Consider the following 13,014-nt stretch of genomic DNA (forward strand, 5'->3'; position numbering starts at 1 on the left):
GCTTCCAGTGTACTTTTCTTTCTGCTGTGCTATAATCATCCCCCCCTTAACCTCTGTATGACACTACAAGAGAAGCATTCAGAGTTTTTCCTGTTTATGCAACCAGAAAATGTCTATTTTAAAACATGCCCTTCTTAGCCACTCTGTTTAATAAAAATCAAACATACTTTGGGGATGGGGGCAGGGTGAGGGTCAGGAGAATGCTGACACCCCACCCTCTTGAAATTAGCATTCGAAAGGAACTGGGTAGGAATTCTCAGAAACTTGCATTGCTTATTTTAGATGCAATGTAAAGTGCCCCCTCCCCAACGCTTGGGGAAAAAAATCTTTAAACTTTAATGTAGTAATCTGTTGCAAGGAGAACTGAGGGCAGGGTACCATCGCTGAACTCTCTCTGGGCAAAGAGAGATGCTCTTTCTCCTGCTTTAGAAGACTTGGAATTTTCCAAGCTATTAACAATTATTGCAGAGGTTGTGTTGCTGGAATGTTACATGGGTAAAAACACGGAAAATGTTTACAGTAAATCATCAGCAATGCTTGTTCTTACAAGAGTCAGATCTCTCTTCTGCAGTTAACATGCCAATGAAATCCATGGGGTAAAAGTCACACGGAAAAAGCAGCAGAGCCTTAGAGATCTGGGGGAAACAAAGTGTCTGGAAAGTTCACAGACTGTCCCACTCATTCACACATAATTTAAATCTCTAAATACCTTCAGTATTGTATGTGTCTTCTACATGGTGAGTCCATACAAATGACATTTGCCTAATAGACAAAGCACAGCTGCCGGATTCTGGGATAACTTGGTGGTCTGTATAATCCTTCCGTCAAGTGATTTTTACTGCATTTGAAGTGCATATGTGGGGTAGAATATGTGGTGAAATGAGGGCCTTTGTAGCTGATGTGCTGTTTGGTCTGGACAGAGGTAACAGCTCCTAAACTTATTTTGGACAGGCACATTTTTCTGACCACTTTGCAAGAGTTCTTCACAATTTTTGAAAGATCTGACTCATTACAAAAGCTTCTTTGCTGGTTCTCTTCTGTCCCCAAATTTGCAAGCCCCGGCCTCCATCTTCCCCTCTCGAACATATCTTCTATCAGTGGGAACGATGTATAAATGAAGAGGGGGTCTGCTTTTCAGACCTTCATTAGGCCTAAAGGCAAGTCTGGGGAACCTGTAGCCCTTCAACTTCCATCAGTGCCAGCCAGCATGGCCTATGGTCAGGGATGATGGGAGTTGTGGTCCAGCAACATATGTAGGATCACAAGTTCATCAGTGCTGCCTTGCAACCTTCCAGCAGTAAATTCCCAGCTCAATGGACAGTGTCCAACTAAATAGATTCATTTGCACAAGGAATTCCACTTGTGTAATTGAATATTCCCTCCTTCTCCTGTCCCCATGAACCTCTATACTAACCAAATCTCTAAATGGTTGGTAGAGGCTCCCAAACAGATTTAGGTGTGGTGCAGGGAGAGGAGAGGGAGGGGAAGTTCCTTTGTGCAGCCAAAAGTCTTTGTGCTAGTGGATCTAGTTAGTTATCTGGCACCCAAAGATCTTTGGGAGTTGGCTGGCCTATGAATTTGTTTCTCTCAACTTCCAGAGGTGTTGTTTGGTAGGTTGTTGTGCTGATCTTAGCCTTACACAGAAAACAAATTGTTAAGTTGGTTCCATACGGACATAAGCAATAATTATTTGGAACTCCAAAGGTTGTTTCCATTAAGAAATCAAAGGCATATATTTTTTGAAACTGAAAAATGAACAATATTTTTTAAAGAAATCAATGTCATGGAGCTGCAACGGCTTTGAAACAATAAAAGAGCATAAATGCTTGGTAGTTCAAATTAGGTCTCTCTCACCACCTTGACTAAAGTGCATTGGACACAACCCAGGAGATGATGTTTGGACTTTGGGTGAGATGCAACACAGCACAACTGGGCATCCGCTCTCACAAAAGAGATTCTTCTTCATTTCCTGTCTCCTGCAGCCCCCCCCCCCATTTGCTTTGTGGACGTGTGGGAAACCATCAGAGTTGTCTGAGGAGTACATGGGCAGCAATAAGGATTAGAGAAACTGGAATTCTCACTGTTCAAGTGCATTTCCACTGAGCAAGGCATCGCTGAATGTCACCCTATATTTCATTGAGGGGAATGGAATGGGAGTGAATCATTATTAACAAGTTCTGTTGATTTAAATGAGACTTCATCATTGCTGATTTTTGCTGAATTATTCCTATTCTTATAGGCAGGCTTATTAAAACCTGGATTTACAATAAAATTGAACTTCAGTGCACCTGTTTACACAGGCGTTCCATTGAACTCTTTACCTGAGTCTTGGGTTTTAACTATTATGTTTTACTGGGATTGTGTTATTGCATATTTTAATTATGGGTGTTTATATTTAAATATTTTAACAAGATTATTTTATTGTGTGTTTTAATTATGGTGAATTTTAATTACTGTGTATTTTAGCAATGTTTTGTAATTGGTTTTATATTCTGTAAATGACTTTGAAGCCTATTGGTATTAAGTGGTATACAAACATGATGGTAACAACAACAACAACAGAAGTAATAAACAATGTTTGTGTGTGTGTACTCTTCTACTCAGATGTGCACAGGAACCCACATGCCATCACTATACTAACATAGTTAATGGCCTCTTAAAACAACTAATAAATTCTCCTTCTAACTTTTGCCTATTGAAGTGTCCTACAAAGATGGAACTTTGTGCATCTTTTGCCACAAGATGTTACAGTGATAAAAAGCATCAGTCGAACAGCATTTTGTCTTTTACCTTCAGTTAGCAGGAATAATTTGTCCTTTTTCAGCAGACAAGAACTTCAGGGCCACGATTCACCTTCCATCACCTTCAGCCTGTTCTGCTGCAGTGTGCTCCTTGCTGGTGTTGACTGCAAATCCACATGGCGATAGCAACTCATCCATCATGTAGCAACTGATTTCTTAAATGGGTCAGCCCAAACAGAGCAATTTACTTGGTTCCTAGATAACATCTCCATTATAACAAATGTTGTCTATGACACATAGTAACATAATAATCAGATTAAAGTTTGAGCTGATGTTCTTTTACTTGGTATCTTGAAATATCTGCTACAGTACAAGAATGCAAGATTACTGTAAGAGTTCTACATATTTGAAATGTAAATGGGGACCTTTGTAATACCTTGTTCTTGCTGCCTAAGAAATAATCACCATCAGAGGGCTAATCCCAGTGTCAACTGCTGCATCTCTTTGAGGAAGTATGCAGAGAAGTATGGAGCAAATGGCAAAAGACCTTTGCAATGTCAGAATGGCTTGATGACACTTTCAAAGCCAGTCTGCCAGCTGCATATACACAACATTTCCGACATAACAAAGACTTTGGGCTCAGCCACACTTACCTTTTGCCCCCCTCACCCCACTTTATAGACACAGGTTTGCGCTTTTCTGGTCCATGTCTAAGTACACACCTCCTTGCCACTTTCCACAGGAATATTTGCTGTTTAATGCTGACTAAGAACAAACAAGGATGCGGGTGGCGCTGTGGTCTAAACCACCGAGCCTCTTGGGCTTGCCGATCAGAAGGTTGGCAGTTTGAATCCCAGTGATGGGGTGAGCTCCCATTGCTCTGTCCCAGCTCCTGCCAACCTAGCAGTTTGAAAGCACGTCAAAGTGCAAGTAGATAAATAGGTACCGCTCTGGCAGGAAGGTAAATGGCGTTTCCATGCACTGCTCTGGTGTTGGTGTTCCATTGCGCCAGGAGCGGCTTAGTCATGCTGGCCACATCACCTGGAAAAACTGTCTATGGACAAACACCGGCTCCCTCTGCCTGTAAAGCAAGATGAATGCCGCAACCCCAGAGTTGTCCACGACTGGACTTAACTGTCAGGGGTCCTTTACCTTTACCTTTTTAGGAACAAACAGCAATTTGGGGTTTCCAGATTGCCATTTGATCCAATTCAGCAGTATAGAGTACTGTATGAACAAAAATTGCACACCCAGACACAATGCTTTAAAGCGTGGACTCATGCCGAGAAATCAAGTCTGGATGAGCTCTGTGCTGTGCTTCCATGGCAAACAACATGCGTGTTTATTGCAGCACGTAGGGTGGTAAGCTCACCCCATTGCCAGTGATAAGTAAAAGGAAAGGAGGGTCACAGAGAAGGCTCCCCATTAAGGTGCCGTGATAGGTCCCATTGGGCAATCTGGAACTCAGTTTATTTTGCTGTACGCCAGATGAATTTTTAACAAAATGATTTGGGTTCCCTAAATCATTTATCTCTAGTAATATGCTAGTATGACTACAGTAACTGCTTGGGTCATTTTCTTAAGCTCTCTCCTTCCATATACAGCACGAGGGGTTTGCAAGGCATTGCTCTTGAACACCTACCCTATCATCATTTTAAATCATTTAAATCTTCTGAAGTCATTGTGCCCAGTAAAAGGTGCACAACATCTCAATACAAACAAACAGATTCCAGTTATGGTTGCTTTTGAATGGTATGTCAACGTAGTACATGTGGAAAGCACTGCACCTGCTTTCCCACCTGATTTCTGTTGAAATTGTTCTTCGAAATACTCCTGGAAGTGACACATTTCATCTTGTTCTGCTCTCCTTGATGCAATGTGACTGGCTCCAATTGAGTGTGAAGCAGGCTTTGGTATACATGTGTTGCTGAAACTATTATTAGCTAGAGGCCCACTAGGTAACTTATGTTCACTGCTCCCAACACCTTTCTGCATGTGCACTTTTTCAGGATGGGCCGGGGTGGGGTGGGGAGAGAAAATCAATTTTGTTTAATGGTTTTAGGGGTTTTTTTGTGTGACACAAACTTGCTTGATATTAGATAGACCATATTCATTCCAATCCATCTCACGCAAGGTAGTCACTCATTTTCTGCAGATCTTCCATACCCAGCGAAGGCGCCTGCGCCCCACAAAAAGCTGCTTCTGAATCTGAGTGTCCTTTGGAACTGTGGCAGGGAAGAGGGAATTGGGGGAAATCGATTCCTCACCCTGTACGAATGTCAGATGTTTCTGCCAGCACAAAGTCAACCACTGGATGCATATTCTAACCCAGCTTCAGGCACCCAATAACCACATGAGGAAGTCTATAGGGATGAGCTTCCTGGCTCTACTCCTGTTTATTGTCCTTCTGTCACCCTCCAACATATGGAGGCCGGTAACAGGAACAGTAATGTGAGGTCAGAGATAGCAGCACCTCTGGTCTGAGATTATTGTACACACTGAGTGAATGTCTGGAGAAGGTTATCATTTTTAATTTATGTGAGAGATTTGCCTAAAGCTGAAAGAGCTGCATTTACTGAGAGACTGAAAATAGAAGAAATGGGCAATGGTTTTTGGGGTTTTTGTTTTAATTCTCATACTGTTTACAATAGTTCCAAAGGGAATTTTCACAATTTTTGCTGCAAAACATCAATATAATACGGTATTAATCTCCTTTTTAATTAAATATTTCAGTTCAATTGTCGCATTCAGGGGAAGAAAATATGCTTTATTGTAGCAATTCAAATTGACAGCTTAATTTAGATCGCTGTTATGTCAACCCTTTCTAGGGTGGCACACTACAGGCTCACAGTATTCCATCCTTACATGGAAACTGAACTTAGAATGGCCCTAGAATTTCTCATATTTAAAAATCTATAAATCTATAAAGTGGAAATAGTTAATCTGAAAACTGATATAATCCATGAGGTGCACCAGCCGCAACTGAGAGAATGTGTAAGACTAGCATGTTGATGCCTGATGTGAACCCTATTATATTGAGAGAAGTTGATGTATCGCCTCCAGAGGGAAGCATTAATTGCACTGTCATCCAATAACCTCTTTTGCATTTGCATACAGAGTACAGAAATAAAGGTTATCTCTGTGATGCTGGTGTAGTTGCGTCCTTCAGTGACATCTGATGGGTCTCCTTGTTTTGTGTTATTTACATGTCCTATACAGCAGGCAACTCTTGAAAGGAAAATTACTGGCTGTGCTTATAAAACCACATGCAGCTTTAAGGGCCAATGTCACAATTTGGGGTTTGGAATTATGTAGTCAATTCCCTGTTCTGTCATATACATAGATGTGTTCAGAGCTCAATGTAAAGTACAGCTTGGATTCTTACCAACTGCACAGTGGGAGAACAGGGATTCATGTACCCCATCACCATCATGCTTCCAAATGAGATGTATAGCTGTGAAAATTATAGCACCTAAGCTAGCGAGCAGATGGAAATCACTGAACTATCCTAATTTTTTCACTAGCTGTTGAGAATGAGGATGAGCATGCAAATAGTTGAGGTTGGGGAAGGAAGTAGCTTCCTCCTGCATTTAAAAACCACTTCATATTTAAAAGTTTCAAAGCTCTGAAATAACAACAGACCATCCTTCACAGGTTGTGTTGACTGCTCAGAATCCCCAACCTTCTGATGAAATCAGGTCGTGGGTATAAGTCACTATGGAGAGATATGGGCTTTAGGGACTCCAGACTGAAAACTAGCTGTCTCTCCTTTTCTGGTAAAACTCTTATATCAAGAGATAGCTCAATGAAAACTTATTGCCTAAGGCAAAGAACAAGATGGTATTCCTCTATTCCATGTATGCCAACTGGACTGGCAACTGAATCTTACGCCAACACTGGAAACAAGAAAACTTTCTACATCAGACCTGAGAATAGAAGACTAGCTTAAGGGGTTCAGAGCTGTGTTTTCAAACACCTGATTGCTCTTCCCAGCATCCATCAACTGAAGCAGCCTCTTCACTCTACCAAATGGTAGGTACCTAATCTCTGCTTCGATCACAATTGTCACATGACTCTTTGAACAAACAGAATTTGAAGACCAGGATCTGAACTTCCTTCCTTGAGGACATAGTCTTTGCAACCATGTAAAAGAGACACTTAGGAATATGTTATATATATATCAATATGTATAAAATACATACATTACAGCAGGTGTGGGGAGCCTGTGGCCCTCCATATGTTGTTGGACACCCATATGTTGCTGGCATGGCTAATGGTCAAGTTTGCAACATCTGAAGGACCACAAGTTACCAATTCCTGCAGCAGAAGCACAAAAGAAATGTCAGAAAGGAAATATTCTTACAGCCAGGAAAGTTATGCAAAGAACCAATGCATCTATCGGTTAAGGTGTCCAAGAGTGATATTATCTAGGGAGATAAAGAGATCATTCATTTTCTCCAAGATCTTTTAGAGCCTAGGAGCTGGTGTTGCTCAACACCTTGTAAACATATACTATCAGTGTGAAGGAATGTGTATCCTTTAAGTCTTGGAATAGCATCAAGTGAGGGACGGTATGTGAAGTGAGAGAAGACAACTTCCAGTGGTTGCTAAAACAAATATTGTTTTATTTAATCGCTGACTTTTGCTTTAAACAATATTCTTTTCAAACCTCTTTTTCTCCAGAGGTAATGGAGTTGTGGGAGTTTCTGTGCTAAGCAGAAGATTTCAATCTGCATCCTCACATTTCCATAATACTCACACAGCACAACCTCTGCTTAAAAGATTCACAACACCCATAGACACTGAGGGCATGAAAGAAGACCCATGTCCCTAAGTGTCATCTCAAGGCTCATATTAAAGAGGTTTCTCAACTTCTCATCTGAATTTCTTCTCAAGTTTGCAATTCTAAATTGCTCACTGGTTCTAAAATGGAATGGATACAGAATGGTAGAGTGTCTGCTTTCTGTTCAACATTGAGGGCCCTGGAAGCAGTGCTAATAATTTGGTTTGCCCGTGTGTGCTTCCAACTTAAGCTTGGGGTGGGGGAGTGGGCTTCAGCTGGTAAAAATCTGAGCAGCAGATGATCACGTTACAACCTGCCCTCTGGTGTCTATTTTAATTTGAAGCAAACAAAGCCTTTGAATGTCTGGTTCTTGTGGTTCTTCTTGTGGCTGAATGTTTCAAAGTTGGGCTGCACTTGCTAGAGGAAATAGACTCGCTCATTGGAAGAATTTGCAGCACTTTAAATGGTGGTTGTTGTTTTTTATAATATTATATTATTTTATTATTTTATTTTTGCTTGGGGAGGGATAAGCATTTAGTCAGCGCTATTGTTTCTTGCTTTGTTTTGTTCTGTTTTGTTTTATTATTATCATTATTATTCTGTTAAATTATTATATAGTTTGTATTTTGCTTTTTAAGGGGTGGGGTCAGGGCTGCCTGGGAGTGGGTCCCAGCAAACAAAATGGCTGGGGCATGTTCCACAGGGGGGGATGCACTGGGACAAGCAATCTCAGTGATCATGGGTAGGAGGAGGAGTTACGCTAAGACCAGACCATGTCATTACAGAGGAGGCAGGTTTAGTCGTTGTCTGAGGACTATCCCTGCCTCCAGGTCTGGTCCTGACCGGAAGGATACTGGAATCAGCAAGGGAAACCCACATGACCTGAAAGTGTTGCTGTGCAATGCCAGGTCAATGATGAATAAAACCACTGCCATCCACGACCTGATTGTGGATGGAGGATTTGACCTGGCATGTGTGACAGAGACCTGGTTGGATGAAGCAGATGGGCCTGTCCTTGCCGCTGCTTGCCCACCAGGTTTCTCTTACGCACAGCAACCCAGGTCATGTGGGCGGGGAGGGGGGGTTGCAGTGATTTTTAGGAAGTCATTAGTCTGCACCAGGCGTCCTATTGGGAAGACCCAGTTCTCTGAGTGCATGTTCTGGAAGTTGGGCAATAGGGGCAGTACAGGATTCCTACTGGTGTACCGACCTCCCCGCTGCACCAAGGATTCCCTGCCCGAGCTGCTTCAGGTCGTGGCGGATATGCTCCTGGAGACACCTAGCTTGGTTGTCCTGGGGGATTTTAACATCCATGCCGACACGACCTTACAAGGGGCCGCTCGGGACTTCGTGGAAAGCATGGCCTCCATGGGGCTGTCCCTGAATAAGTTTGGCCCAACTCATAGCCATGGACATGCCTTAGACTTGGTGTTCACCTCTATGGATGCTGGTGATCTGACACTAACTAAAAGCGAAACAAAAGAAGTGCCATGGTCAGATCACTTCCTGGTGCAACTGGACTTCTCCGCAACCCTTCCCCTCTGCAGGGAGGTGGGACCAATTCAGATGGTCCGCCCCCGCCACTTAATGGATCCAATTGGCTTCCAGAGAGTGGTAGGGGATGCTTTATCCCAAGTTGATGGCCTTTCAGCTGATTCCCTGGTGGCACGCTGGAATGCGGAGTTAACCAGGGCTATTGACTGTCTGGCTCCGAAGCGCCCTCTCCAATTGCATGGAGCCCGGACAGCCCCGTGGTTTTCCCCGGAGCTGAGGGTGATGAAACAATCGTTGAGACGGCTAGAGCGCCGGTGGCGGAAAACTCATTCTGAATCAGACCGGACACGGGTTAGAGCTCAACGTCGAGCCTACCAAGTGGCAATGGCGACGGCGAAGAGGGCCTTCTTCGCTGCCTCCATAGCATCTGCAGAAAACAGCAGCAGGAGACTTTTTCAGGTGGTTCGCAATCTATCGGAACCACCTGTACCACCGGGGCCTGGTAGGGACCCCAAGATCTCCTGCAATGCTTTTGCAAAGTTTTTTGCAGATAAAATCGCTCAGATTCAGAAGGAGGTAGACTCCACCGTGGGAGCAGGGCCAGGGCGGGAGAGTGCTAGAGTTCTGTCTGGTCCTGTTACATGGGATCAATTCCAGTCTGTTACCTCCGAGGATGTGGACAGGCTGCTTGGAAAAGTGAAACCGACCACCTGTCTCCTTGATCCTTGCCCATCCTGGCTGATAAAAGCGAGCCGGGAAGGGCTGGGCGATGGGCTCTGCGGGGTGGTGAATGCTTCCCTCTGTGAGGGAGCCTTCCCAGACCCGCTGAAAGAGGCGGTCATTAAACCGCTTCTTAAAAAAACATCTTTAGACCCGGCCAATTTGGCCAACTATCGCCCAGTCTCAAATCTACCATTCTTGGGCAAGGTGATTGAGCGGGTGGTTGCTGAACAACTCCAAGCACGCCTGGAGGAAACGGACCATTTGGATCCCTTCCAATCGGGATTCAGGTCTCACCATGGGACTGAAACTGCCTTGGTCGCGCTGGTTGATGATCTCCGGCGGGCTAGGGACAAAGGTGAGAGCTGTTTCCTAGTTCTGCTGGATCTCTCAGCAGCCTTTGACACCATCGACCATAACATCCTTCTGGACCGTCTAGAGGGGCTGGGAGCTGGGGGCACTGTCATACAGTGGTTCCGCTCCTTCCTCCTGGGTCGTGTCCAGAAAGTGGTGGTGGGGGATGAGTGCTCAGACCCCTGGGCTCTCACTTGTGGGGTGCCTCAGGGTTCTGTCCTCTCCCCCATGCTTTTTAATATCTATATGAAGCCGCTGGGAGAGATCATCAGGGGGTTTGGACTGGGTGTTCATCAGTACGCAGATGACACCCAGCTCTACCTCTCCTTTAAATCAGAACCAGTGAGGGCGGTGAAGGTCCTGTGTGAGTGCCTGGAGGCGGTTGGAGGATGGATGGCGGCTAACAGACTGAGGTTGAATCCTGACAAGACAGAAGTACTGTTTTTGGGGGACAGGGAGCGGGTTGGTGTGGGGGATTCCCTGGTCTTGAATGGGGTAACTGTGCCCCTAAAGGACCAGGTGCGTAGCCTGGGAGTCATTTTGGACTCACAGCTGTCCATGGAGGCGCAGGTTAACTCTGTGTCCAGGGCAGCTATCTACCAGCTCCACCTGGTACGCAGGCTAAGACCCTACCTGCCCGCGAACTGTCTCGCCAGAGTGGTGCATGCTCTAGTTATCTCACGCTTGGACTACTGCAACGCGCTCTACGTGGGGCTACCTTTGAAGGTGACCCGGAAACTGCAATTAATCCAGAATGCGGCAGCTAGACTGGTGACTGGGAGTGGCCGCCGGGACCATATAACACCGGTTCTGAGAGACCTGCATTGGCTCCCAGTACGTTTCCGAGCACGATTCAAAGTGTTGGTGCTGACCTTTAAAGCCCTAAACGGCCTCGGTCCTGTATACCTGAAGGAGCGTCTCCACCCCCATCATTCAGCCCGGACACTGAGATCCAGCGCCGAGGGCCTTCTGGCGGTTCCCTCATTGCGAGAAGTGAGGCTACAGGGAACCAGACAGAGGGCCTTCTCGGTAGTGGCGCCCGCCCTGTGGAACGCCCTCCCATTAGATGTCAAAGAGATAAATAATTACCTGATATTCAGAAGACATCTTAAGGCAGCCCTGTTCAGGGAAGTTTTTAATATGTAATGCTGTACTGTTTTTAACACTGATTGGGAGCCGCCCAGAGTGGCTGGGGAAACTCAGCCAGATGGGCGGGGTATAAATAATAAATTATTATTATTATTATTAAAATATTTCCCCAACATTTTCCCAGCAACAAAATATATTTCATTTCAAGTAGTGGAAAATTGTGATATTCTGTCCTCGAAACAGAAGCACTTTGTTGAGAGAAGAAATCTGAATCTAACACAACAGATGAGCAAAAATCATACGTTTGTTATGCTCTAGAAACACTCTAGGCTCCAGAAAGGCTCTGCTATAGAATGATTGCCTATGCAAGAGATGGGGAACCTGTGACCCACCTGTGACCCTGACTCACAACAACTAACTTGTGAGTCAACATGGCCAATGGTCAGGGAATATGGGCCATGGGTTACTGTTTCAGCTCAGTTCCTGACATCCATGCAAAAACATCCCATAAACAAAGGAGGAATGACTAATATTAATCCCACCAGAGAATCCTGATGAACAAAGAAATGGCTGTATCACCCAGGCCTAGAAGTTGTAACATATGAGGGAGGGAGTTAGGAAAAGAAGAAAAAGTTAATTGCTATGTTTTTCTTTCAAGCCATCAGTTTAACTTCCTAAGAACTTATTGAATATTATCTTCAGTTGAAAATTGAACTTAGGTGCATGTTTTATTTCTTTTCAAACAAAAAGGCTATATTGATCAGATTGTAGTTTGCTCACTGAACAACATGCAGCTTTGAAATATGTGAATGTTAGTTCATTACCAAGTGGCAGCAAATGGGAAGAGTTCATGCTGTACCAGGTTTAAAACAAGAATACACACTCCTGCCAAGAATGAGTTATAAAACACTGTCTTGCTTACACAATTATTGGCTGTGATGAGTGATACAGCGACTAGATAAAAGTAAAGTAGCTGATGAATGGAATCCACTTTAATAACTGTAAATGATGCCATGTGCTTGCAATCACTTTAAAAGTGATCAAATGTAACAATAGACAGTGCTGACAGATGTAGAAAGAAGTGTTGACCTTGTATTTCATCTTTGTGTGTGTGTGTGTGTGTGTGTGTGTGTGTGTGTGTACATTCAAATCATGGAGCTCCTTGAATAATTATTAACAGCTTCTACACTATATGTATAGCAAATAAACAAAAAGAAAGGAAAAGAAAGAAAGAAAGAAAGAAAGAAAGAAAGAAAGAAAGAAAGAAAGAAAGAAAGAAAGAAAGAAAGCTTTGTTAGAAAGGGCTGTATGGAAAGGTACTGTAATAATTTGTTGTTTCATGTGGTTAGCTTTAAATAAAATGCCACCTCCGTAAAATATTTAGTTCTTTAATCTTTATGTCTATTTTTCCACTAATTAGTGAAAAAAGCACGATTTTGAGCATCTTTGTTTTTTAGTTTTAAAAAACCCAGTTGTATTTTTTTCTGAATACATCTATTGCTTATTATCTACTGCAGTAAACATAAAAGAGTGTGACTCCTAGTGAAACAATACCACATATTTCCAGTACTTGAAATATAATATAACATTTGTGGGAAGCATGACCTTGTCCCCATCTAGGAGCACTAAATTTGGAGAAATGTTTTGAACACATTTGCCTGAAGTATCTTTGGATCTTATTGGGCAGTTCCCATAGTATCACTGATGATGACGAACATATACCTTATGTATGCACTAAACTGTGACATCTACTTTTGTCACTTTCACAGTGCAAACATTCTCATGTATTGGAAAGCATGTGGTGCACCATATAAAGATGTGCCACATGCTTTC

The sequence above is a fragment of the Podarcis muralis genome, chromosome 3 (assembly GCF_964188315.1).
Source record: "Podarcis muralis chromosome 3, rPodMur119.hap1.1, whole genome shotgun sequence".
Taxonomy (NCBI): Eukaryota; Metazoa; Chordata; class Lepidosauria; order Squamata; family Lacertidae; genus Podarcis; species Podarcis muralis.